The sequence below is a fragment of the Monodelphis domestica genome, chromosome 1, assembly GCF_027887165.1.
Source record: "Monodelphis domestica isolate mMonDom1 chromosome 1, mMonDom1.pri, whole genome shotgun sequence".
NCBI classification, from domain to species: Eukaryota; Metazoa; Chordata; class Mammalia; order Didelphimorphia; family Didelphidae; genus Monodelphis; species Monodelphis domestica.
The window spans coordinates 544,686,119-544,709,867 of NC_077227.1; positions in this window are offsets into that span (position 1 = coordinate 544,686,119).

Below are 23,749 nucleotides of genomic sequence, written 5' to 3' on the forward strand. Positions count from 1 at the left end.
TGGTCTTGGAGTCAGGAAGACCTAAGTTTGAATCATGACTCCCAAAGGCTGCAACTATGTGATCCAAAGCACTTTACTTAACCCTTCTCTGTCCTAGATCCTCATCTGTAACATGAAAGATTGGATATGATGGCCTATAAAGTCTTTTACGGTGTTAAATCTCTGATCGTAAGAAAACTTGTTTTGGGCTTCATTTTCCTCATCTGTAAAATGAGTTTTATTGAAATGGATGGTTCTTTCCAGCTCTCAGTCAACAATTCCAATGGAAAAAAACAAAGAATATTAAATATATATTATGTGCAATGTAGGAGGCAGCTAGTGATGATGGGTAGAAGGTTGACTTTGGAAGGAAACTTTCAGACTATCAAACAGCTGAGTTGCTCATGTACAGTATAGAGGGAGTTTCCCACACTGATTAAATTGATGATCATGACCAAAAAATATCACAAAGTATCATGCAAGAAACTGAGGATATAAGGACAACCCTTTCCCTGACATCCTGTTTTCTACTGAGGAAATATATGATGTAAAAAAAAAAAAAGCACTACTCAATACAAACCTCTCATTTTAAGGTTTTCTTTCTTTCTTTCTTTCTTTCTTTCTTTCTTTCTTTCTTTCTTTCTTTCTTTCTTTCTTTCTTTCTTTCTTTCTTTCTTTCTTTCTTTCTTTCTTTCTTTCTTTCTTTCTTTCTTTCTTTCTTTCTTTCTTTCTTTCTTTCTTTCTTTCTTTCTTTCTTTCTTTCTTTCTTTCTTTCTTTCTTTCTTTCTTTCTTTCTTTTTATTTGTACCAATCCTTGATCTCATATGTGTACAGATGAAATGGAGAGAGCCTAACACAGTCAATATAGATCAGAGATGAGACTTGAATTCAGCTTTTCATATTCTAAAGCCACATTTTAAAACTATCTTTTCAACCCCTTCATTTTAGAGAAGGTAAAACTGAACTCCGAAGAGAAGAAGAAGCGTTGTTGAGATTTGAACACAAGTCTTTTTTGATTCTAACTTCACTTATCCTGCAGCTAAACTATATATCCTGCAAGATCACCTAACCCTGAAACTCACATTTCACCAATTCTCCCTTCCCTTGGGGTCCTTTCTTACAACTGATGAGAGAGGGTGGAGGATGGAGAGCAGAGACTCCTTTCACATCTTCCATTTAAGTAAGGGCTGAGGCCAGCTCTCTATTCCTTTTTCACCAAGCTGCACTTTCACCATACCCCTGTGTGGGACACCCATTTTCTCTTGCCCCTCTTTAGTTTCCTTTTATGGTTTCCTTCTGCTATCAGATTGTGACCTCCTGGAGAGCAGTGATTGGATTCTGCCTTTATTCTGAATACCTAGGACTTAGCAGAATGCCTGACACATAGTAGGCATTTAATAAATATTTATTGACTATGTCATACTGCTCTATAAATAAAAGATAAGTGGTTCAATTGGAAAATATTTTAGTCAAATGTCATGGGAATCAAATATGCAAATTCTGCTGACTTAGCTGAATTTTGACTATTACAATGATTATGTGTGTTTGTGTGTGTGTGTACATGAGTATCAATTGACAACATAGGTTAGGCAGAAGGGAATAAACATTTTTGTAGTGCTTATAATATTCCAGGCACTTTGCTAGGAACTTTACATATATTAACTACTTTCATCTTCACAGTAACTCTGAGGTAGATTTTTTTCTTATTTTCATTTAAGATTGAAGAAACTGAGGCAAGCTGGTTAAGTGACTTGTCTGAGGTTACTCAACTGCTAAGTGTTTAAGGCCAAATTTGAACTCAAGTCTTTCTGACTCCAGGCCCAGGACTCTACCCACTGTACCACAGAGCTTGACTCATGACTGAACCTTAGTGAGTGCACCTTACCCTGCCCCTCTCTGATCTCCTTTACTATGATGGAATCCTTGATACTTGCTCTAAGATTTTTTTGACATCTTGTCTCTGACTACTTTCAGTGTCCTTTCCAAGCAAGAAAACATTCTTAACAATGACTTTCTGTCTGTCTGGACTTCTATTTATTTATCTAATTAAGATGGCTGTTGAACAGTAGAAAGAATGGTACATGGGGCTGCTAGTGTTACCTTGTATTTATTTATTATACATTTAAAAATTTTTTAAAAACCTTCCCTTCCCTCTTGGAGTCAATACTGTGCATTGGCTCCAAGGCAGAAGAGTGGTAAGGACTAGGCATTGCTAGTTAAGTGACTTGCCCAGGGTCACACAGCTGGGAACTGTCTGAGGCCAGATTTGAACCTAGGACCTCTCATCTCAAGGTCTCACTCTCAATCCACTGAGCTACCCAGCTGCCCTCTTTTTGTTATATATTGAATTTGTACTCATTTTGCAGTTTTTCTACATGGTATACAATGCCTTCCTCTGGATTATAAATTCCTTGGGGAAAGTCAGTTATTCAAAAGACACTTAAGCAAATGCCTACTATGTGTTAAGGACTATGCTAGGTACTATGGGTGCAAAGAAAGACAAAAATAAATCAAACCAAGCCAAACCAAAAACAAAGAGAGTCTTGGTTCTCAAAGAACTCAAGGCTTAATGTGAGGCAGAGATTGAATCCATAGGTGCAAATGTGATAACTAAGGGAAATAAAATAAAGGGAGATGTTCTAGGACAAAGCCTTAGAGGGACACCCACAGATAAAAATGATGTGGATGAAGTTTAGTAAACTGATAATGAGTGGTATAATAGGTTATAGAAGAACCAGGAGAAAGTAATTATGAAAACATGGAGAGAATAGAATATCAAGGAGAAGAGGATGATAGGGTCAAAGACAACAGAGAAGATGAGAAGTATTAGTATTGAGGATAGGCCTGTTACATTGGCATTTAAAAGATCATTGGTGTCTTTGAAGTGGGCATTTTCAGATTAGTAATGAAGTTAAAAACCAGAATGCAGAATTAAGAGAGCAAAGTTAGGGAGATATATTTGGATTCGGTGTTATTAAAGAGGAAGGATCATTTAATTTTTGGATCTCCAGAACTTGGAAGGAATAAGTTATTTAATAAATGGGTGGTGAGTGATTGACAAAAGTAAAAAGATATGTATGATTTCTAATTCTGACTTTCTTAGCTATGTAATTTTTTTTAAACCCTTACCTTCCGTCTTAGAATCAATACTGTGTATTGGCTCCAAGGCAGAAGAGTGGTAAGGGCTAGGCAATGGGGGCCAAGTGACTTGCCCAGGGTCACACAGCTGGGAAATATCTGAGGCCAGATTTGAACCCAGGACCTCCCGTCTCTAGGCCTGGCTCTCAATCCACTGAGCCACCCAGCTGCCCCCCTTAGCTATGTAATTCTTGAGAAATTATTTACATTTTGGTGCCTAAGTTTTCTCAATCTGAAAATGAGAACTATAATATTTGTGCTACAACCTTATGGAATTGTTGTAAGAAAAGTACTTTGCATTTCCTGACCTTATATGACACTATTTCAAACAACTGAAATTTTACTCATGTGTTTTCTTCCTATATTGATAGAAATTATATTCACTCATTGGCTTTGTTGATGTTTTTTCAGAGATTCTGGTGATGAAAAAAATGCATTCCTCTGTAGCTAACCTGGTAATGAACCTCAATGAACATAGCTAGAATGATCCTAAGATTATCAACAAAGCTGGTTCATTCAGGCTACCCCACTTTCTTTTGGTAGGAACAACCAGAGCTTATACTCTGATGACAAAACTCAGTCACTTACACATCAAGATGGGGGTGTGGAAGAGGAGGTTAATGTTAAGTAGGAGCTAAACTTAAAGTACCTTTATGTGAATGTTATTATTATTATTATCTATTTCTGAATAACTCTGACTGGAATCTCTATTATTGTCCCAGGTCACTCTTACCACTTAGATGTGTGTGTCTGACCTCTAATTCTGTCAGTCCCAGACTGGCCCATTGTATTGCCACCAAAGCACCAATATTGGCTAGTAATTTACCTAGAAGCAGAAGAAGGCCCTTTAATTAACAAAAGAAGGGAGGTTAAAAATATAGAGGACAGAACTTATTAGGACAGCCTAAGGGGAAAAATAGGAAAGAAAGCAAAGAAAAAAGGTCAGCATATCCATGTTACATTAATGGCTGGAGCCGGGAACAAAACTAATGCTGTATAATAAAGAAAAAAGAGAGAAATCAGGTTTCCATGGACAGAGGATGCCAAGAAAGTAATCACAAAGCCAGAATGATTTTAGCCAGAAGCTAGCATGGGATATATCTGACATCCAAATAGGCAAAGATGTCAGAACTCTAAAGACTAAATGTAATGGTAAAGATAGCATTGTACTAGAAGGGGGGATAGGGTAGACTAGCTAGAACAGCTTTTTAACCCTTTTTGTGTCATGGAACCCTTTGACATTCTGGTGAATCTTATGACTCCTTTCTCAGATTAAATTTTTAAATACATCAAATAAAAACACAGTTTTACAAAGTAAACAAACTATAATGAATTAAATTGAGTAAAAATATTTTTAAAAAGCATACTGCAAGGACCTCAGATTAATAATCCCTACGTAGTAGAATCACTAGAAAAGTGAATTGGAAAAAGGGTAAATCCATAATTAGTAGCACAAAAAAATTCCTGGATATATGTAAGTGTAATAAATATTGGTAAAGTGTTTAGGGAAGGGAAGGATCTGAGTCAGAATTCTTCCATGTATTATTCTTTTGTGGCTCTTATGCTTTGAACTCAGGACACTGAAAACAGTTTTGAAGACATATCAGCAGTTGTCAACTGATAATGATAGTCTTTTGCCACATTAAACATCCCTACACCCTTTTCAACATTCCTCTTACCCTAGTGGTTTCTTGTCACCTACAAGATCAAATACAAAATCCTCTGTTTGGCATTCAAAACCTTTCATAACTTAGACCTTCACTACCCTTTCCAGGGTTCTTGCACCTTATTATCCATCATGTAATCATTAGTCCAATGTGTAAATCTTGAAATTTCTCAGACTTGTGAATGTTAAAAATTTCCACATTGAGGAATCCTCCATTGGAACAAATTCCCTACTGGGAAACATTCCCCATTTTGATGTGAGAACTCGCCAGGATCAGAAATGGGAGGACCTCTACTCCACCCATACTTAAGACTGCTTTAGGGGAGAAAAATCCTTGCTATGGGAGGACCTCTACTCCACCTGTACTTAAGACTGCTTTATGAGAGAAAACTCCTTGCTAAACAATGAAGGTACTTGGACCCATGCTTATAATAAGGCAAGGAGTTCTTTGAGCTATGCCTGTTTTTTAGAATTGATACAATGAGATGCTAGGTACCTAAAAGGGTCGGGCAAGTTTTCTCTTAATGAGATTAGTTGACTCATCTGTGTTTTCACTGGTTCAGACTTACTGAGGAGATTAGTCGACACAGCAGCATTTTTTTCTGGTTCAGACTTACTGAGGAGATTAGTCGACTTAGCAGGAATTCAGATGGGCAGTCCTTTGGAAAACGTCTACAGTGATTGGTAGATGTAAGGACTTAGGGGAGGTGACATAGGAGAAAAAGCCCTATATAAGAAAAAGCAGAATCCCTTGGGAAAAAAAATCCTTTTGGAGGATCTCTGATGAGGATCACTTGGGAAGAATCTCTTGAGAGAGGCTCTGGAGAAGGGAAGCTCTTGGAGGACATTCTCTAAGGAGGTCTCGCTGGAGCTCCTCTGAGGGGACTCTGTCCCTCTGGAGGCTCTGGAGAGAGGCCCTTTGGAATAGTCTCTGGCTGGAAGGCTCATTAAGGAGGACTCTGGCTGGAACTCTCCCTGGTAAAGTCAGCTGAGATGGACCTGGCCTGGTGTCACTAGAATCCTTGCTTAGACAGACCTTGTGGTGAGTGTTAAAAGACACTGACTGATCTCTCTCTCTTAAGACTCAGGTCTAGGCCATGTTGGCTTAAGGCCATGACTCTTTTCCTTTTTCTCTCTTTCTCTCTTTTCTTTAATTCCACATTTGTTTTAATTAAAATCTCTATAAAACCCAGTTAACTTGGGTATTTGAATAATTGGGAATATTTCCCTGGCGACCACCTTATATTTGATTTAAAAACCAAGACACTGTAGTGAAACATATTTTCTGTGGTCAAATTTACTCACCCTCTCTTATATCTATCACAATTTATATCTTCCACCATTTTAACTCACTACAGTTTACAACATCACTCTTTTAACTGTTACAGTTTAAGGCCTTCAACCATTATAAATCTAACAAATGAGAGTGGTCTTCTTGATGTTCCATGAATAGACGTAACATCAATTGACTCTCCTCCATGCCTGGATTACTCTACTTCTTCAACTCTGCCTCTGACTTCCCTAGCTTCCTTTAAATCCCAAGTAAAATCTTACCTTCTACAGAAATTTTTTAAAATTCTTCTTAGTTCTAGTGCCTTCCATCTGTTAATTACTATCTATTTGTGCATTAATAGTTTGTACAAATGTGTTTGCTTATTTTCTCCTCTATTAGATTTTAAGCTTCTTGAGGGTACAGACTGTCATTTGCTTCTATAGTAGGTGCTTATTAAATGTTTACTGACTTACTGGCAGTCCAAGTGAAACACATTGCATATCTCTATCTCTCTACCTATCTACCTACCTATCTATCTATCTACCTATTTATCTATCCATCCATCTGTCCATTCAGCCATCTGTCTGTCAGCCTGTCTGTTTGCCTGCATCGGTCTCAGTCCTGTGCTTGCGACTGAAGGAAAATTAGGCAGGGAAACAACAACAACAACAACAACAACAACAACAACATGGTCCTTGCTCTCAAGGGACTCACTTTTTAATGGCATAAAATAGTGCATAAATATCCACACTCAAAAGAAAGAAGGAAGAACTAAGGTTGGGTCTTGTATCATAAGAATTTTAAAGTTTGTCTGAAAACTTTACTTTACTGCCAGGAATCTAGATCATGTCTCTGTGTCAGCATGGAGAATGTTATAAAGCAATTAGCATTTATCAGTCACCTACTGTATGTCAGGCACAATGCTAGGTACTGGGGGTATAAAGACAATAAAATGAAAAAGTCCCTCCCTGCTATCAAGGATTTTATGTAAAGTCTACAAATCTGAATTAATCTCTGTCAAGATTAAGAGTCCCCAGTCTAAGATGACTACCACTTTGAAACTGTGTAGTGTCTTTGACTTGTGGAAAATAGCAAATATGAAATCCAGTTATAAGAAAATATATATTATGTAACTCTCTTTCTTTTACAACTAAAATGAATTTATTTGGCAGCCTACCACTGACCTACCCCCAAAAATGTGAATTTGAACACCAATACAGACCATTATCCATCCCTGTCTCTCCTGGTGAGACTCTTTTCCATTTCTAGAAATAGAACTCCATAGGAAATCTATTTAATAGTCTATGGCTCTTCCTCTATTGCTTTTGAAGACCTATTTTTGTTTATTATACTTTGAAAGACCTATATCATATATGAATTAGTTGTTATAATATATTATTTTCCTGTTCTTTCTTTTATCTGTCATCCATCTAATTGATTCTTTTTTTTAAATACCACCATATTTAATGGGCAAAAATAGGGAAATATAACAGTTAGACAGAGCTGTGGATGTGGACAATTAAGCAATGAGACAAGGGAGAAGGGCAGTTCTTTTAGGGTCCAGCCATTTTCAACTCAGATAACTGTAAAATAATTTACTCTACATGTATCCATCTTATTTACAAGAATAGCATAAGAGACTATGGCAAATGTCTTTTTAAAATCCAGGTAAACTTTATTTATTGCATGCCTTGATCCAGCAGGCAAGAAAAACTTTCCAACAAAAAACATGCCGTTAGTTTGCCATAGCTGACTATTTGTGGTCAGTGGTTCCTTTTCTATATGGTTTCCTATATTCCTTTAAAACAAATTCTAAAATGTTGTTAGGAATTATTTTCTGGCTCATTGGTCTACATGTACAAATCCCATTTACTTTCCTTTTTTTAAAACCTATATGATATTTTTCTTTCCACAATCTTTGCTCATTCCTTATGGTCTTTTGGAGATTTATAATGCCTCAGGAATCCTATCTACCAATTTTCTTCCTACCTTAGGATCTGTTACACTTGAGTTTAGTGATGAACTCAACAAGGGTAGCTTTGTGCCCTCTTACTATCTTTCCACTTACTTCAGGTTTCAACTCACTATTAACAAATTTTTCCCTTGCTCTTTCTAGACCAAATATCTTTCTTCTTGGAAGAGAAAACTGAAGTAAAATTTGAACAGTTTTATTGTTCACCATCCGTGAGAATCATCCCAGGTCTCCATAATCATTGTTTATTCTTCACCCTTTTTCTATCTATTGGTTCTCTCCTGTTAGTATACAAACATCTCCATCATGTTTAAAAATAAATTATTCATTTAACCCAATCATCCCATCAAACTCTCATTTTATATCTCTACTCTCACAGCCAATCTTTTAGAAAAAAGGATAATTCATCTCTTTGCCTCTCCTTTTTTACTTAACTCCTAATCCCTTTAAAGTATAGCTTCTGAAATCATTACTTATCAAATATTGCTTTCTCTAAACATACCAATAATCTCCCAATTTTAAAATCTAATAACATTTTTACCCACATTCTTCTTGACTTCTCTTCAACTTTTGACACTGTTCATTAGTTTTTCCTCCATCATATTCTTTCTTCTTCTCTCCTTTTTTCTTCCTCCCTCCCCCTCACTCCCTTTCTCCTTTCCCTTCTCCTCTCTGATCTTCCTCCTCCTCGTCCTCCTCCTCCTCCTCCTCCTCTTCTTCTTCTTCTTCTTCTTCTTCTTCTTCTTCTTCTTCTTCTTCTTCTTCTTCTTCTTCTTCTTCTTCTTCTTCTTCTTCTTCTTCTTCTTCTTCTTCTTCTTCTTCTTCTTCTTCTTCTTCTTCTTCTTCTTCTGCTTCTTCTACTTCTTCTGCTTCTGCTTCTTCTCTGCTTCTTCTCCTCTGCTTCTTCTGCTTCTTCTCCTCTGCTTCTTCTTCTGCTTCCTCCTTCAACTCCTCCCTTTTCTCCCTGTCTCTCCATCCTTTTCTCTCTGTGTCTCTGACTCTTTATCTCTGACTGTATGTCTTTCTGTTACATTAGTTTCTAGGAGTTGCACATTCACTTCTTATCAAGAAATTTCATATTTTTATAACCTACCTATCTATTCCCTCTCATAAATTGTAGTACCATATCACCAACTATTTTATGAAAATTTGGAACTTGATGTCCTATAGATCTCTTTAATTCAAAATCCTTAAAACAGAACTCAATATCTCCTCTCTTTCCCCAAACAAAACAAATGAACAAAAATGCAGCAAAATACCTATCTTCCAAATGTTCCCTTTCCTGCCTAGGCCATCATTATTGTTATAGTCATGCAGGTTAAGAAATTCTATATCATCTTCAAGTTTATCTCTTTTACTTCCACAACATCTTTCATATCTATCCCTTTCTCTCCATATTTGAAATCATAAACCTAGTTCTGGTCCTCATCACCTTTTCCCTGGATTATTGTAGCTCTTATCTTTCATATGTATTCTCTTCTTCAATTCATAGCATTGCTAAAATGATATTCCCATCATTACAGGTCTGACAAAGTCATTACCAACTCAACTAACTCAAGTGATTCCCTATTGCTGCTAGGAGCAAATACAAACTCCTCAGGTAGGTATTTAAAATCCTCTCACCTTGACTCCTACCTAGAAAACTCTCTTTTTCCTCCAAAACTGACCAACTAACAATTTATGGTAGATTCTTCTTTGTTATCCCTGATTTTTCTTATAACTTTCAGCTCATTCTAAACTTTGATTTTCATGTTACTATTCTCAAAGGAAAGAAAGAGAACCCATACTTATTGTGTCTAATACATGCTAGGTACTCTGCTAAGCATTTTACAAACAATATCTCATTTAGTCCTCACAAAAACCCTAAGAGGTAGATGCTATTATTATTTACATTTAACAAATGAGGAAACCGAGGCAGAATTAATTACTTGTCTAAGGTCATAGAATTAACAAGTTTCTGAGACAAGACTTGAACTCAGGTCTTTCTGACTCCAAAATTAGCTATCTACTGTGTCACCTAGATATCCTGCTTTTTTAATCATCCTGCAATACCTTATCTTTCTTCTATACTCATGCATATCTTTTAAAAATTAAAAAAAACCATTATCATAAAGAATCTGTGATTTCAGTGGAACCAGAGCTATGTTTTCACCTAAAGTAAAAGCCAGTGCTTCCTAGCATTATAGGGTTTTGAGATAGAAGGGGCATTAAGAGTTTTCTCAATACAGCTTCTTCATTTACTAGATAATTAAACTGAGGCCTCAAGAAGGGAAGGGACTTGCCTAAGAACAAAATTAGGTAATATATGACTGAGCTGTAATGATAACACTAATATTAGAATCTCAAATCTAGTGCTTTTTCCCATTGAACCTTATCATATATGTATATATATCCTTATATCTTTAGAATTTTAGTAAAATTATGTTAAGTAATTCCCACCCCATCCCGGTTATTCTTTTTCTTTGTTCATCAATCATGATAGAAACAAAAAGTAGAGGTGATTTATTGGGTCAATTCTTTCCCTAGTACCCTAAACAATATCTTTTTTCCTTTGAAATAAGATAATTTCCATGCTTTTGAAAAAAATACTTGGTCCATTCCTTCCCTTCATTAAGACTATTCTGTGATGATGTTTTTGACTTTTTGAACCTTTCCCAACACTGTCACTTCTGTCCTTCTACCCAGAAAATATTTCAAGGTGTTAGTTCCCTTGTGCCCTGCCATGGCTGACCAGGCATTTAGTTCATTTGTCTTGATTACCCACAAAGATCAAGGACACATTACAATTTGTACTTTAGTTGGATATAGAAGCTACCTCAACCACTGTCAAGTGTTTGTTCATTCATAGAACTAGTCTTCCTTTCCTAATGTGAAAAGGTTAAAGCAATTCAGAGGATACATTTCGGGACTATGTAGAAGTAACTCTCCGGTCACAAATCCAACAGTGTCTTTAGCTTTTTTTTTTTTTTCCAGAATAGGTATTGTAATGAAGTTAATTTGTCTGAAATGAATACCTCTCTCTCTCTCTTTTCCTGAATCATGGAACCCAGGTTCAATATCCAGTTTTTCGTCACTCTGTTAGCTGACTGACTCAAGGAAAACTTCAATAGAAAATAGTTGTTCTATACTCAAAATGTCCCTTTAAGAAACATAAAACAGTCTATTATTTCTGAGCCAGAAACTACATATAATTGAATGAATAAATGAATGAATGAGTAAACAAATTAATAAATAGACCAAAGAGTAATTTTAATCACTAGCCAATTAATCTAACTTCTACATTTTCTGAGCCAGTAAATTTAATTTACTTCAATCAGTACTTATTAAATACCTGCTACATATAGAACAAAATGTTAGGTCTTAAGGGTAATAAAAAGTAATAGACATGACATATTCTGTGCCTTAATAGAAGCTATAATCTAATAGAAGAATAAACTATATATATATATATATATATATATATATATATATATATATATATATATATAGAGAGAGAGAGAGAGAGAGAGAGAGAGAGAGAGAGAGAGAGAGAGAGAGCTATGGAAAATAATTCATGGAAAAAGCATAAAAAGGTACAAAATGCTAAAAGGTTCTGAGTGGAAAAAAGAATTACACCAAATAGATTATGGAAGATGGGACAGAAACTGGAATTAGGGAACTCTTTGGCATCTAATTCAAGTCTTTATTACTTTTCATCTATAGTTTGGTATAACCTCTTACCTAATCTCCTTACCTCCCCTGTCTAGCATATCCTTTACACAGAATAAAAAGCTACTTCAAAATAAGTATTAAGTTTAAAAATTCTGAGTTTCAAATATAAAATCTAACCACCCAATGTCCAAGTTCTATGCTTCTATTCTCTATGTACCCAAAGTTCTGCTTACTCTGCCTAGTTATGGTGCTGAATTAAAATAATCACAAAAACTCCTTGAAGTTAGGAATTTAAGATCTTAGCATTTTGATTAAATGCCAGCTCATAATTCTGGCCTAGATGCCAGCCAGCCAAAGTTCTGGCCAGTACTTATTCTCTCTCTCTCTCTCTCTCTCTCTCTCTCTCTCTCTCTCTCTCTCTCTCTCTCTCTCTCTCTCTCTCTCTCTCTCTCTCCCTCTCCCTCTGTCTGTCTGTCTCTGTCTCTCTGTCTCTCTCTTTCTCTCTCTGTCTCTGTCTCTGTCTCTCTCTCTCTCTGTCTGTCTGTATCTGTCTCTGTCTCTCTGTCTCTTTCCTTTCATTGATTACACACTTCTCATCTCTGCTGCTTTTTTATCATACAAGAGTATGATAAAAATATTTACTTTTGAGCATGCCATTTAAGGGTCCGTAAATATGACTCCAGTATACCTTTTGAACACCACTCTCTATTTCCTTGATTTAGAAGTCAAGCTGGATTATACACTGGTCCATGATCTGGTACCATTATTTCCTACCTTTAATCTTTTGGGTAGTCCCTGAGCATAGAATTTATTTCCTTTTCCTCTATGCCAGTTGAAATAGGTCAAGGTCCAGTTCAACAATCACTTCTTCCATAAAATCTGTGGTTTTTTTTTCTAGCTGAAAATGATCTCTCTCTCCTCAAATCAATCTAGAAGGCTTTAAAATTGTCTTCCAGAAATCTGTCTTGCTCTTATGACATGCTACTTCATGTGTTATGCCCTTCTATTAGGATGAAAACTCCTTTGAGTGTAGGCATTTAATCTTTTTTTCTTTATATTTCAAGCGCCTAACAGAGTATATTGAATAGATTAGGCTCTTAATAAAGGTTTGAAGCATTGGAGCAACCAATCAAAGAATTTATTAAACATCTACTTTGTATCAAGTTGTATACAAGATATTCAGGGAGTATAAGCACTACTGGTATGAATACTTGCCGAGTCCTTTTCAGGGTTAATACATCTTTGTTGTCTACCTTTCACCTAACTCTTTCCCATGGCTCCAGAAAGCTGTAGGATGTGCAGTAGTTGAATTCTGGTAAAACCATCTTGGCAGATACAAAACCAGAACTTTTTTTGAAAGTGAAAAATATGAACAATGAACATATATAAGAATAAAAACTGTTGAGAATAAATGAAAGATAAAAGCCGTGAGAGGAATAAAATGACTAGTAGCTGAACTGGGAAAGACCTCATATATAACTTTACATTTGAGCTGGGTCTTGAGGAAATTAAGCAATTCAAAATGTCAGAGATGAGGAGGGAGAATATTCAAGGCACAGGCAAAAGTCATAAATGACCAACTTCCTTAGACTTTCAAAGTAAAAAATGAGATAAAATATAAGGAAAAGATAATTCTGATCAAGTCATTTGTAAAGTGAATGAAGTGCTAAAAAGAATTGTTTGCAATTAAATTTAATTGAGTGTTTGGGTCAAATAAGTCACAAGAAGAGATGAGTAACTTAACAGTTTTGCAGCCAGGGAAAGCAGTATGAAATATGTTCTCAAATCAGTTTTATACCTCTTCATATAAGATTGGTATAAGAAATAATTGCTTTAATGAATTAATCTTAATGACTTTTTGTACCAATTTCACATTAGGCACTTTAAAGTTGATTTGACAACATATTTCATGCTGCTTGTCCCTGATTCCAAAAGTGCTAGTTACTGATGTGTTGTAATTGTTTGTTTGACTCAATCCAATCTCTGACCTCTTGCATACAAGGTAAAAGTCACACAGCTAAAAGAACTTTGTACACAGAGAAATTTAAATTATTTATATTATATATAATTTATATTTATATAATTATATTTAATTATTAGAAGAAACTTTTTTCAAAATAAGTGTTAAGTTTAAAAATTCTGAGTTTCAAATATAAAATCTAACCACCCAATGCCCAAGTTCTGTGCTTCTATTCTCTATATACCCAAAGTTCTTCTTACTCTGCCTAGTTATGGTGCTGAATTAAAATAATTACAAAAACTCCTTGAAGTTAGGAATTTAAGATCTTAGCATTTGATTAAATGCCATCATAATTCTGGCCTAGATGCCAGCCAAAGTTCTGGCCAGGACTTATTGTCTCTCTTCTCTCTCTCTCTCTCTCTCTCTCTCTCTCTCTCTCTCTCTCTCTCTCTCTCCTCTCTCTCCTCTCTCTCTCTCTCTCTCCCTCTCTCTCTCCTCTCTCTCTCTCTCTCTCTCTCTCTCTCTCTCTCTCTCTCTCTCTCTCTCTCTCTCTCTCTCTCTCTCCCCCTCTGTCTGTCTGTCTGTCTGTGTGTGTGTGTCTCTCTCTCTCTCTCTTTCCTTTCATTGATTACACACTTCTCATCTCTGCTGCTTTTTTTAAACCCTTATCTTGTTGGAAGCAATTGTTTCCAAGTCAGAAGAATGGTAAGAACTAGCAATGGGGGTCAAGTGACTTGTCCAGGGTCACAGAACTAGGAAGTGTCTGAAGTCATATTTGAACCCAGTGCCTCCTATTTCTGGGCTTGACTCTCAATCCACTGAACGACTCAGCTGCCCCCCCCCCCCCCGCCCTTCTGTTGCTTTTAAAATAGGCCAGTTCTCAGGATGTCACTGGGTAGATTAGGAATAGTTGGATAAATTTCCTCTATGGAGAATCAAGCTGTATTATAATTCTTTCATTTTTGGAAGAATTAAACTAGACAGAGAAGCAAGGAGATTATAGCAAACTGGAAAGAGAGCTAATTTTCAGCAAGAGAATTTGGGTCTGCAACCTGGCTCTACAATAAACTATGATGCTTGATAAGTTGCCTAAGCACGTCTTAGTTTCAGTTTCCTCATCTATAAAATCAGAGTTTTGGAATAGATAAATTCACTATGTTACTTCAGTTCTAAATCTATTATCATTTTGCTTCCAAAGAAAATCGTGTTTGAGAGCATGAATCAAGGAGATCTGGTTTTTTACAAGTCATGGGTGCTTTGCAAACAAAGATGTCATCACCTCATGTGCCATTTCCTTGATCCTGTCCTGCTGAGCTTCAAGAAAACTCTTTTGGGAAATATTTTCCCTTTCAGAATTGTCTATGATGTTACGATTTGAAGTCACCTGGGTTTGGCTTTCTTTGGTCATTGCTGAGAATGATGATGAGTCTCCATTTTCAAGGATTCTTGTCATATCAGTGACAAATATTGCAATGATGCCAAACCACAGGCATTGCCATTTCTTGGTGCTTGATCTGTGCTCTGTTCCTCCATGTTTGAATGACATTGACTGCCCAAATTGAATGACAAGGAGGGAGAGGAGGACAGATATATAGACACACCTCAACTTAGTCTTAGTGGTAAATTTTCCAAAAGAACAGAGTGTTCTGTATATTTTTAAGCATCAGATGCCCACCATATTCCCTGGAAAAATACATTTGATATTGCTGAAATATTGCACACATTAATACTTAAAAATGATAATTTTCCAAACAAAATATATTCTTAATTTATAAAGCATTTTAATATTTCCAAAATACTTTTCTCACAATATGTTTAGGAGGCATTATTATTTTAATTTTATAGATAAGGAAAATGAGACAGAGCGAGATGAAGTTACAGTCTAATGTTACAGTTAGTTTGTGGCCAACCTGTGATTTGAGCTCAGATGCCCTGATTCCAGCCCCTAACAACAAGTCAATAAGCATGTATAAGATGCTTCAATCAATAAGAAATTCCAATATGCCAAGGACTTTTTTTCAGGCCTGGAATACAAATATGAGCAATGAAAAAATCCCTACCCTCAAGGACCTTCTCTTCTATTGTCTATTATGTATCTTCTATACATAATTATTATGCCTTCCTCCTACTAATTATTTACTATTTATCATAGATATAGTTTATTTGGTATATATTTGTTTGCACATTTTCCTCTTCTTTAGGTTGCAAGCTCCTCTAGGGTAGAGGCCTTTTTCATCGTTTTGAAGCTCCAGAATTTGGCCCACTACCTGACATATAGTAGGCACTTAATAAAGGCTTATTTATTGATTGATTATTCTCTTTTCACTCTACTATAACTCTGAAGATTATTTGCTTTTGAGGCTCAGGAATGTCTTAAAGAGCAGCATATCCTAGATTCAGAGTGGCAAAGCTATGACACATGTGCCATAGGGGGCACTCAGAACGCTCTCTGTGGACAAGTGTAGCTTTTGTTCCAGCCCAGAGTTCTCCAGAATTCATTACTAGAAAGCCAGAGGGATGCAGGTCAGGCTGTTCCCTTCCCTGTTTCCATGCACCTGAGGACATTTCTCATATCACCTACCCCTCTAAAAGTTTTTCCATCACTGTCCTAGACCCTATTACTTCTAGAATGAAATACAAATTTCTTCTTGATGTTTAAAACTTTTCACAACTGGTTTTAAATTTCTCTTTCAGAGTGATTTCACCTTTCTACACTCTGTGTTCAACCAAACTACTCTATTCACTTTGCCTCATTCATGATATTCTATCTTCTTCCAGGGATTTACACGCACTATCCCTCATATTTGAAATGCTATCTTTCCTCATCTGCCTTTTGAAATTTCTCACTTCCTTTAAGGATCTGCTCAGATATCATATCCTATGAATGATTCTTCTCTATTGCTAAATTAGTTTAGAATGATTAGTGTTCTCTCACCACAAAATTAGACCTGTAGATAAAGCATTTATTATACACACACACATACACACACACACATATATGTATATATATATATATATATATATATATATATATATATATATATAAAACAGGTACTGTAATAGGGAAGGAGGTAGTACTGGAAAGGGTTCTCCATTGAAGCATGATTTGGATCTGATGACCAAGAAATGAAGTGATAATTTGTTTCCCAGGAAAAATACTTAAAATCATCTATTCAAGATGTGTGAATTGGATATCTAGGAGCCCTTCATTTTGGAAGTACTCAACATAGGAATCTTAATCAAGTGTCTGATGCCAGCATCCCAGCATGGGCTTGGTATGACAGTGTGGCATTTGAAGGCTGTTGTCCAATCAAAGAATCTGGAAAGATGGGAGTGAGGAGGGCTGAGAGGGATGTTTGAAAAGACAGAACAGGACTCTGGGTCTGTTCCTTTGTTTTCATACCCATGATCTCTGGTAAGACTGAAACTCTCTCTGAGCTCTCTCTCTCTCTCTCTCTCTCTCTCTCTCTCTCTCTCTCTCTCTCTCAGTGTTTAATCTTGCAATCTTTGTCAAGTGGAGGTGTCAAAGGAACCACATCAAACTAGAAACTGAAATCTGAACTTACTTAAATTAGAAAGACTGCAAATTTTATTTCTCTCTTACTCTCTCTATTAATAAATGCTGATAAATTGGATACAAATTCTCCAAGATTATTTTATTTATAAAAAAGGCTAATGTGGATTTAGAAAAAATTGTAGGGGGACAAGACATAATGAAACTATATAAGGGGGTTGGAACTAGGTTATGAAAGACCCCCCAAACTGGCATGTTTTTATGTTTTATAATAGAAGATTCTGGTTGTTAAAGTGAAATAAAATACTGTAAAATGTGTTTCTTCCTAACAAACTATGAGCTCCTTGAGGGCAGGGATATTTTTTTTTCTTTGTATTCTTGGCACAGTGCTTAGTTGTAGTAGCAACATAATCAGTTCTTCATTTAATAGAATGTAATACATGTTTAAGGATTTTATTACTGATTACAACATTCTTGGTTATCATACTTATCCCCAAATTACAAAATTGTGCTGGGGGATCGCCTTTAAATGAAAAGCACAGAATTGTTTTATAAATCCATTCCCCTAGTGAAAAAGGGAATAACTTTGTCCTCATGTAGCATTTATTAAACACCTATTGGATGATTCATTAGTTTAATACTCTGAAAGATTTGTGATTTCATTGGCAAGAGGAATTCTCTTCATTACTGTAGTGTGAAGCTGAGTTAGACTTCAAGTGATAGTCTTCATGTTGAGGAAAAATTGTCTATGCTGGGGAGTGTCAGAGGCAACCAGGGGAAAGGGGGGGGTAGGGTGAACTTTCTAATGCCATGTTTTTTGCTCCCCATCTAGGATGGTTGTCATACATCATATCTACAATGCCTCAGCAAGACTACACTCAAAACTTTCAAAAGAAATATCTGTAAAGCACTTTCTATATTGTCAGGGACATGGCATGTGCTGACAAAGTTCTTATACTACCCCCTATTAAGACTTAAATGTCTTATCAGAGTTTCAGCTCCCATGTCCAGGTCTTGAAGAACCCAAATTAACTTCTAAATTGTAATTAATCTTCAAGGATAGGAGTTAGAGACATTTGTAGTATAGTGGTTATGCAAGGTAGAAGCTTTAATGTGCACATTTTTGGCAAGTAAATCTTAATCTGGTTTCTCTATGGTATCCCTCTAATGCAAATCTACTTTCCCCTTTTACTAGTTTGTAAAACCAGATTCCATGCTGCTACACTGGGAAAACTGTGGATTCTGCAAACTCAATAAAAGCATTTGTCCCAAGAAATGGATGCATATTTTTAAAAAGACTCATACTGTTTAAAGTTTAAAGTGGAGAGCATCAAGGTCAGTGGTAGTTCAACTCTTTTAACCATTTTATAAATTCTAGGCTTTAAAATAAATGCATTCCCATTTAATTTAATTAACTTTAAATTAATTTAATGTAAATTTTTAAATATTAAATTCTAGAATTCTAAATTCCAGAAATAATCTTATGATTACAAAACTATTATTTATAAACACATAAAGCAAAATAGTGATTACTTGGAATGTAAATACTCTCAATTGAATGGAATAGCTAAATTAGGAGACATTATGGAGTAGTAGAATTAGTGCTGGATTTGGAGCCAGATGACCTTGGTTTGAATTTCATCTCACCCACTTACTACATGTGTGACTTTGAGAAATTCAGCTAATCTTTTAATCTTTAGTTTCCTCAGCAAAATATTTAGTAACAAGGGTCGATAAAGACCCTGTGTTTCTGATTCTTTGATCCCTAAAATCTCTTCTAGCTCTGAATTCCCTAATATACTTATATGGAATCATAAAATTGCTGAGTCAGAATAGTTGTAAGGAAATAAGGTATCTTCAGTTTGACAACACTTTTTACCATATATCTGAAAACATATAGAAAATTAAAATGTGGGTCTAATTTACATGCATTTAGGTGGGTTTATAGTAGACTGAACAACCATATCTGCCTTCTGAAAAATGGAATGAATGATTTAAACTCTGAAGACAATCAATGTACAGAGCCTTTTCCTCAGCTGTGTTAAGTTGACTTTTACTTAAAAAATTATTATGTAGGAGTAGGAGGGACTGAAAACAGCAGAATAGAATCTGAAAAGGTCTTGGAAGGTTTGAAAGATATATCATATCCAACAAGTTGAAATGTAGTAGTAATAAATATATCGCCTTGTTCTTATATTCAAAAAATCGATAACAAAAGAACAGGATTAGGGCAAGTATATCTTGTCAATAGTTCATGAGGAAAACACTTAAACATCTTCATTGATGATTCTTCTAATAACAATGTGATATGGTCACCAAAAAACCCAAAGCAATTAACACTAAAACCCCAGCAGCCTATTGTAATTTTAGGTGGTACATATAAATGAGTATTATTCATAATAGGAGACATGATTGTTTGATTATATTGGCTACTTACTGCTCAGACCACACGTGAAGTACCATGTTCAGTTGTGAGCCTTATATTTTAAAATGGATATTTCTACCCTGCAGTATGCATGGAAGAAGACATCCAGGATTGCAAGACAATTAGAACCCCAGCTAAAGAAAATGTAAGTAATTGGGGAGATTCAGTTTGGATGAAGAAGACATAGGCTGGATTCAGCAAATACTTAAAAATTCTGAGGGATTGTTCTAGGAATAGGGAAATCAATTTCTGAGGGGTTGACACAGGACCAGGGAATGCAGCTAGTCTTGTTTAGCTCAAGAAAACAATACTAGAAATTATTAGTGTATGGCAGCATTGGTGAAGTCTTGGCATACATGCTGCTCTTGGCAAGGGGGAGCTGCTCTGTTGACCCTCTTCCAGGTGCTGGAGGACATTTTTTGCATGCTCTGCCCCTCTGTCCAGACATCCAAAGCAAGCACTTCCTCCCTCAGTTCTCTCTGGTAGTGTGTGTGTGTGTGGGGGGGGGGGCTGCGCGGGGGGGGGGGAGTGGAGGCTCACAGGCAGCTTGCATTTGCCCTCTGGGTACTCAAACTCCAAAATCTTCACCAATTCTGGTATACTGTATAGAGAAGTAGATTTTGTCCTTTGTTAAGGATAACTTTTCTTTGGAGACTTTTAGAGCTAAAGTGGTGCATTTGAGATAATGCTTTATAATAGCTTCTGTCTATTTGTAATATAGGACTCCCTATCTTACTTAATGGGCATAATTGGTTCTATCAAATCAATAACTCTCTTCAATACTTTGCTCCATTGCAAAAGTTTTATTAGTAGCAGGCAATATCCACTTGGGAATATCTGTCACCTAGAATGCAAATGATAGGGGAGGCAGAACCAAGATGGTTGAATATTAGTGGGAGCCTTCTGAATCTCCTTCCAATCAATCATTACAAAGTGTCTTAAAAAGACAGAAATCAAAATTGTACTAGTAAAGGGACTTTCTCACTGGTGATTCCCACGCCATAAGGGGGCAAAACCACACTAATCAAAGTGCAAGCTGATTACCCCTTCCCCACACCACCCACCACCAGAGATGGAGTGTAGGCAGGGAAAATTTCTAAATTCTCTGGGACTGCCTGAAAGCACCACAGACTTACCTCAGAGGGCAGTGCAAGGCCTTGTCAGAGAGACTCCAGCCTGAAAAGTAAGGAGCTTGGTTAGAAACAGGATTCAGGAAGCAGGGGCTGGGAAGACAGTCTCAGGGTAAAATGCTTTAAAGTATGCTAGAAAAAGAGCATCCAGATCTACCTGCCCTCACTCAGATTTCTGATAGGGATGGGAAGATACTACTAAGGCAAGCCCTGAGAGACAGAAGCTTAGAAAGTATGAAAACTAACATGCATGAATCCCAATCCACTAGAGGCAAAAGGAATAAGCAACAGTGAAAAAACCTTTTGAACCTGGATAATTTCTGCATAGAAAAAGAGCAAAATACAAAAGCAATAGCAGAGAGTGAAAAACAAGCAAACACGTTCAGACTTAACAAAAATATGGAAATTGGTCATAAGCTCTCAAGAAAGCGAAAAAGGAGTTCAAGAACCAAGTAAAAAGACCGAAGAATAATGGAAAGAAAAGTGAGAAAAAGAAATGATGGTAATGCAAAAAGAAAGTAACAGTTTAAAAGATAAAATTGCCCATATGGAAAAAGAGGTACAGAAATCAAATAAATGCCAGAATTGACCTGTTGGATACCCAAATGGAAAAGGAAAATCAAAAGATCATAATTGAAAATCAGTCTTTAAAGAATAGAATTGAACAAATAGAAGCTAACGATCTCACAGAACATCAAGAATTAATAAAGCAAAATCAAAAGATTGAATGCAAAGTATTTTGAGTACTATTCTTGGGTTTTCTGGACTCTCAAAAATCTAGTAGTTCCTAATATTTAAACTTGTATAGTGAAATGTCTTTTCTTTTTTGATAGTGAGCTTCCTATCATTGGAGGTAATTCAGCACAAGATGTATTATTTTTGTAGAAATATTGTAGAGAAGTGTCCTGCATGAGATAGAAGATACAGAGATCACAGGAATACAAATTTATAGCTAAAAAGAACACAAAGAACATTAAATGTAAGCCCTTTAATTTTACATATGGAGAAACTGAGGTTTGGAAGTTTGGAGTCAATCATCTATGGTCACACAGGGAGTATATATTAAAGCTGTAATTTTAGCTATGGTGATCTTCCTCCTTTAGATCCAGGTATGAAAATTTTCCATTGTTCTAGTTTAATATATTCAAAATTCCATGCTGACTCTCAATCTCTTCTGTTATGTGAAAGATTTTTGGAAAGAAAAATGAAATTAATTTGGCAACTAATTGGGTATGGAGGGTAAGAGAGAAAAAGAATGCAAGCTCTTTGAAATAGAATACTTTTTTTTCCTTTTATTTCATTTTATTTTGTTTTGTTTTCACTATGAATCTATTGTGACTGGCAAATAAGAAACACTGAATAATGTTTTCTGTGTTGAAATACTTTGGAGTAATTTCAAAACATGAAGTGCTATTAGTAGAAAGGGCAAGACTAGTTTTGTATGGCATGAAAATTGTTACTATTAAAGTGTTAATGAGATAGTAAGGTGGCAGTAAATACCTAATAGACAGTTAGGAATACAAGATGGGAATACAGTGCTGAAGTTGAAACTCTGGAGTTCCCCAATGCCAAAAAGAATTATTTTTGTTTTTTAAAAAAATCACTATTTGGACCTAAATCAGTAGCCAATAGTTTATAGGTTCATTATTATTTAAAATTGTCCAGATTAGTAATAAAAATAAAAAAGAGAAAAGAAAAGAAAAAGAAACAGAAATTAAAAAAAGAAAAAATTGTATACATTTTATAAGTATTCTAATGAAAATGGTTTTCTTTAAATCATCCTTTTAGAGAGGAAAGATCAACAATCTGTAGTAAAGAATTTCAGTTCTTTTCCCAACTCTCTTATAACTTCCTGCATGATCTTGATCAAATCACTTCCTTTCTTGGAGTCACAGTTTCGTCATTGGGGAAATAAGTATAATGAAATATATATATATATATATATATATATACAAATATGCATTTATATTGCTACATATTTCTATGTATAACTGATTTCTGTCAAGTCCTGGGGATCCAAAAATTAAATGATCCTTCCTCTTTAAGAACACCAAATCCAAGGGGGCAGCTGGGTATCTCAGTGGATTGAGAGCCAGGCCTAGAGATGGGAGGTCCTAGGTTCAAATCTAGCCTTAGACCCTTCCCAGCTGTGTGATCTTGGGTAAGTCACTTGAACTCCATTGCCTAGCCCTTACCACTCTTCTGCCTTGGAACTAATACATTTTATTGGTTCCAAGACAGAAGTTAAGAGTTTTAAAAAAGTAATAATAAAGAATTGAATTTAAAATGATGAATGATGGCTTAAAATTTAAGAATTATAAAGTCAAGGGCATATGTATGTTTCTCAATGGATTCAGAGTCACGACTATAGACAGGATATTCTCGGTTTAAATCTGGTTTCAGATATTTCCTAGTCATGTGACCTTGGGCAAGTCAATTATCCCCTATTGCTCAGTCCTTACCAGTATTCTGCCTTGGAACCAGTGCCCAGAATTGATTCTAAGACAGAAGTCAAGGATTTATAAACAGAAACAGAATAATTATTGACTCAAGTAATAATGGAATGCTTATAAGAAACAGAATTATAAATGTCCCTCATTAATAATAGTATCTGATTCTGTATTAGGTTTATGATGTTTCTTAGCTCCTTATGCAACTTTTTCTTCTGTCTTGGTTACCTAGAGAATATCAAGCCTCATCTTCCCAACCATTTTGCTTTTGCTTCTCTTTCAATGTAACCTACCATATTCTCTACTCTATTTCATTTCTTTGGTTCCAAGATTTTCTCAAAAAAATATATATTACTTACCTATAACATTTAATCTAAATATCCTTTCATTTACTCTGTTGTTTTCAAAAAAGTATTTTCTTTCAGAATTATATTCCAGGCATCATCCAGTGTGAGCTGACTCTGATACAATATAAATCCAATGAAAACTCAACTATGAAGCATTGTTTATGCAAAGCAACATTTGTTTCACCAGAGTCTCATTCTGTAAAATATTAACAATAGCAATTAATTCAGATTTGGGTTTTTTTTT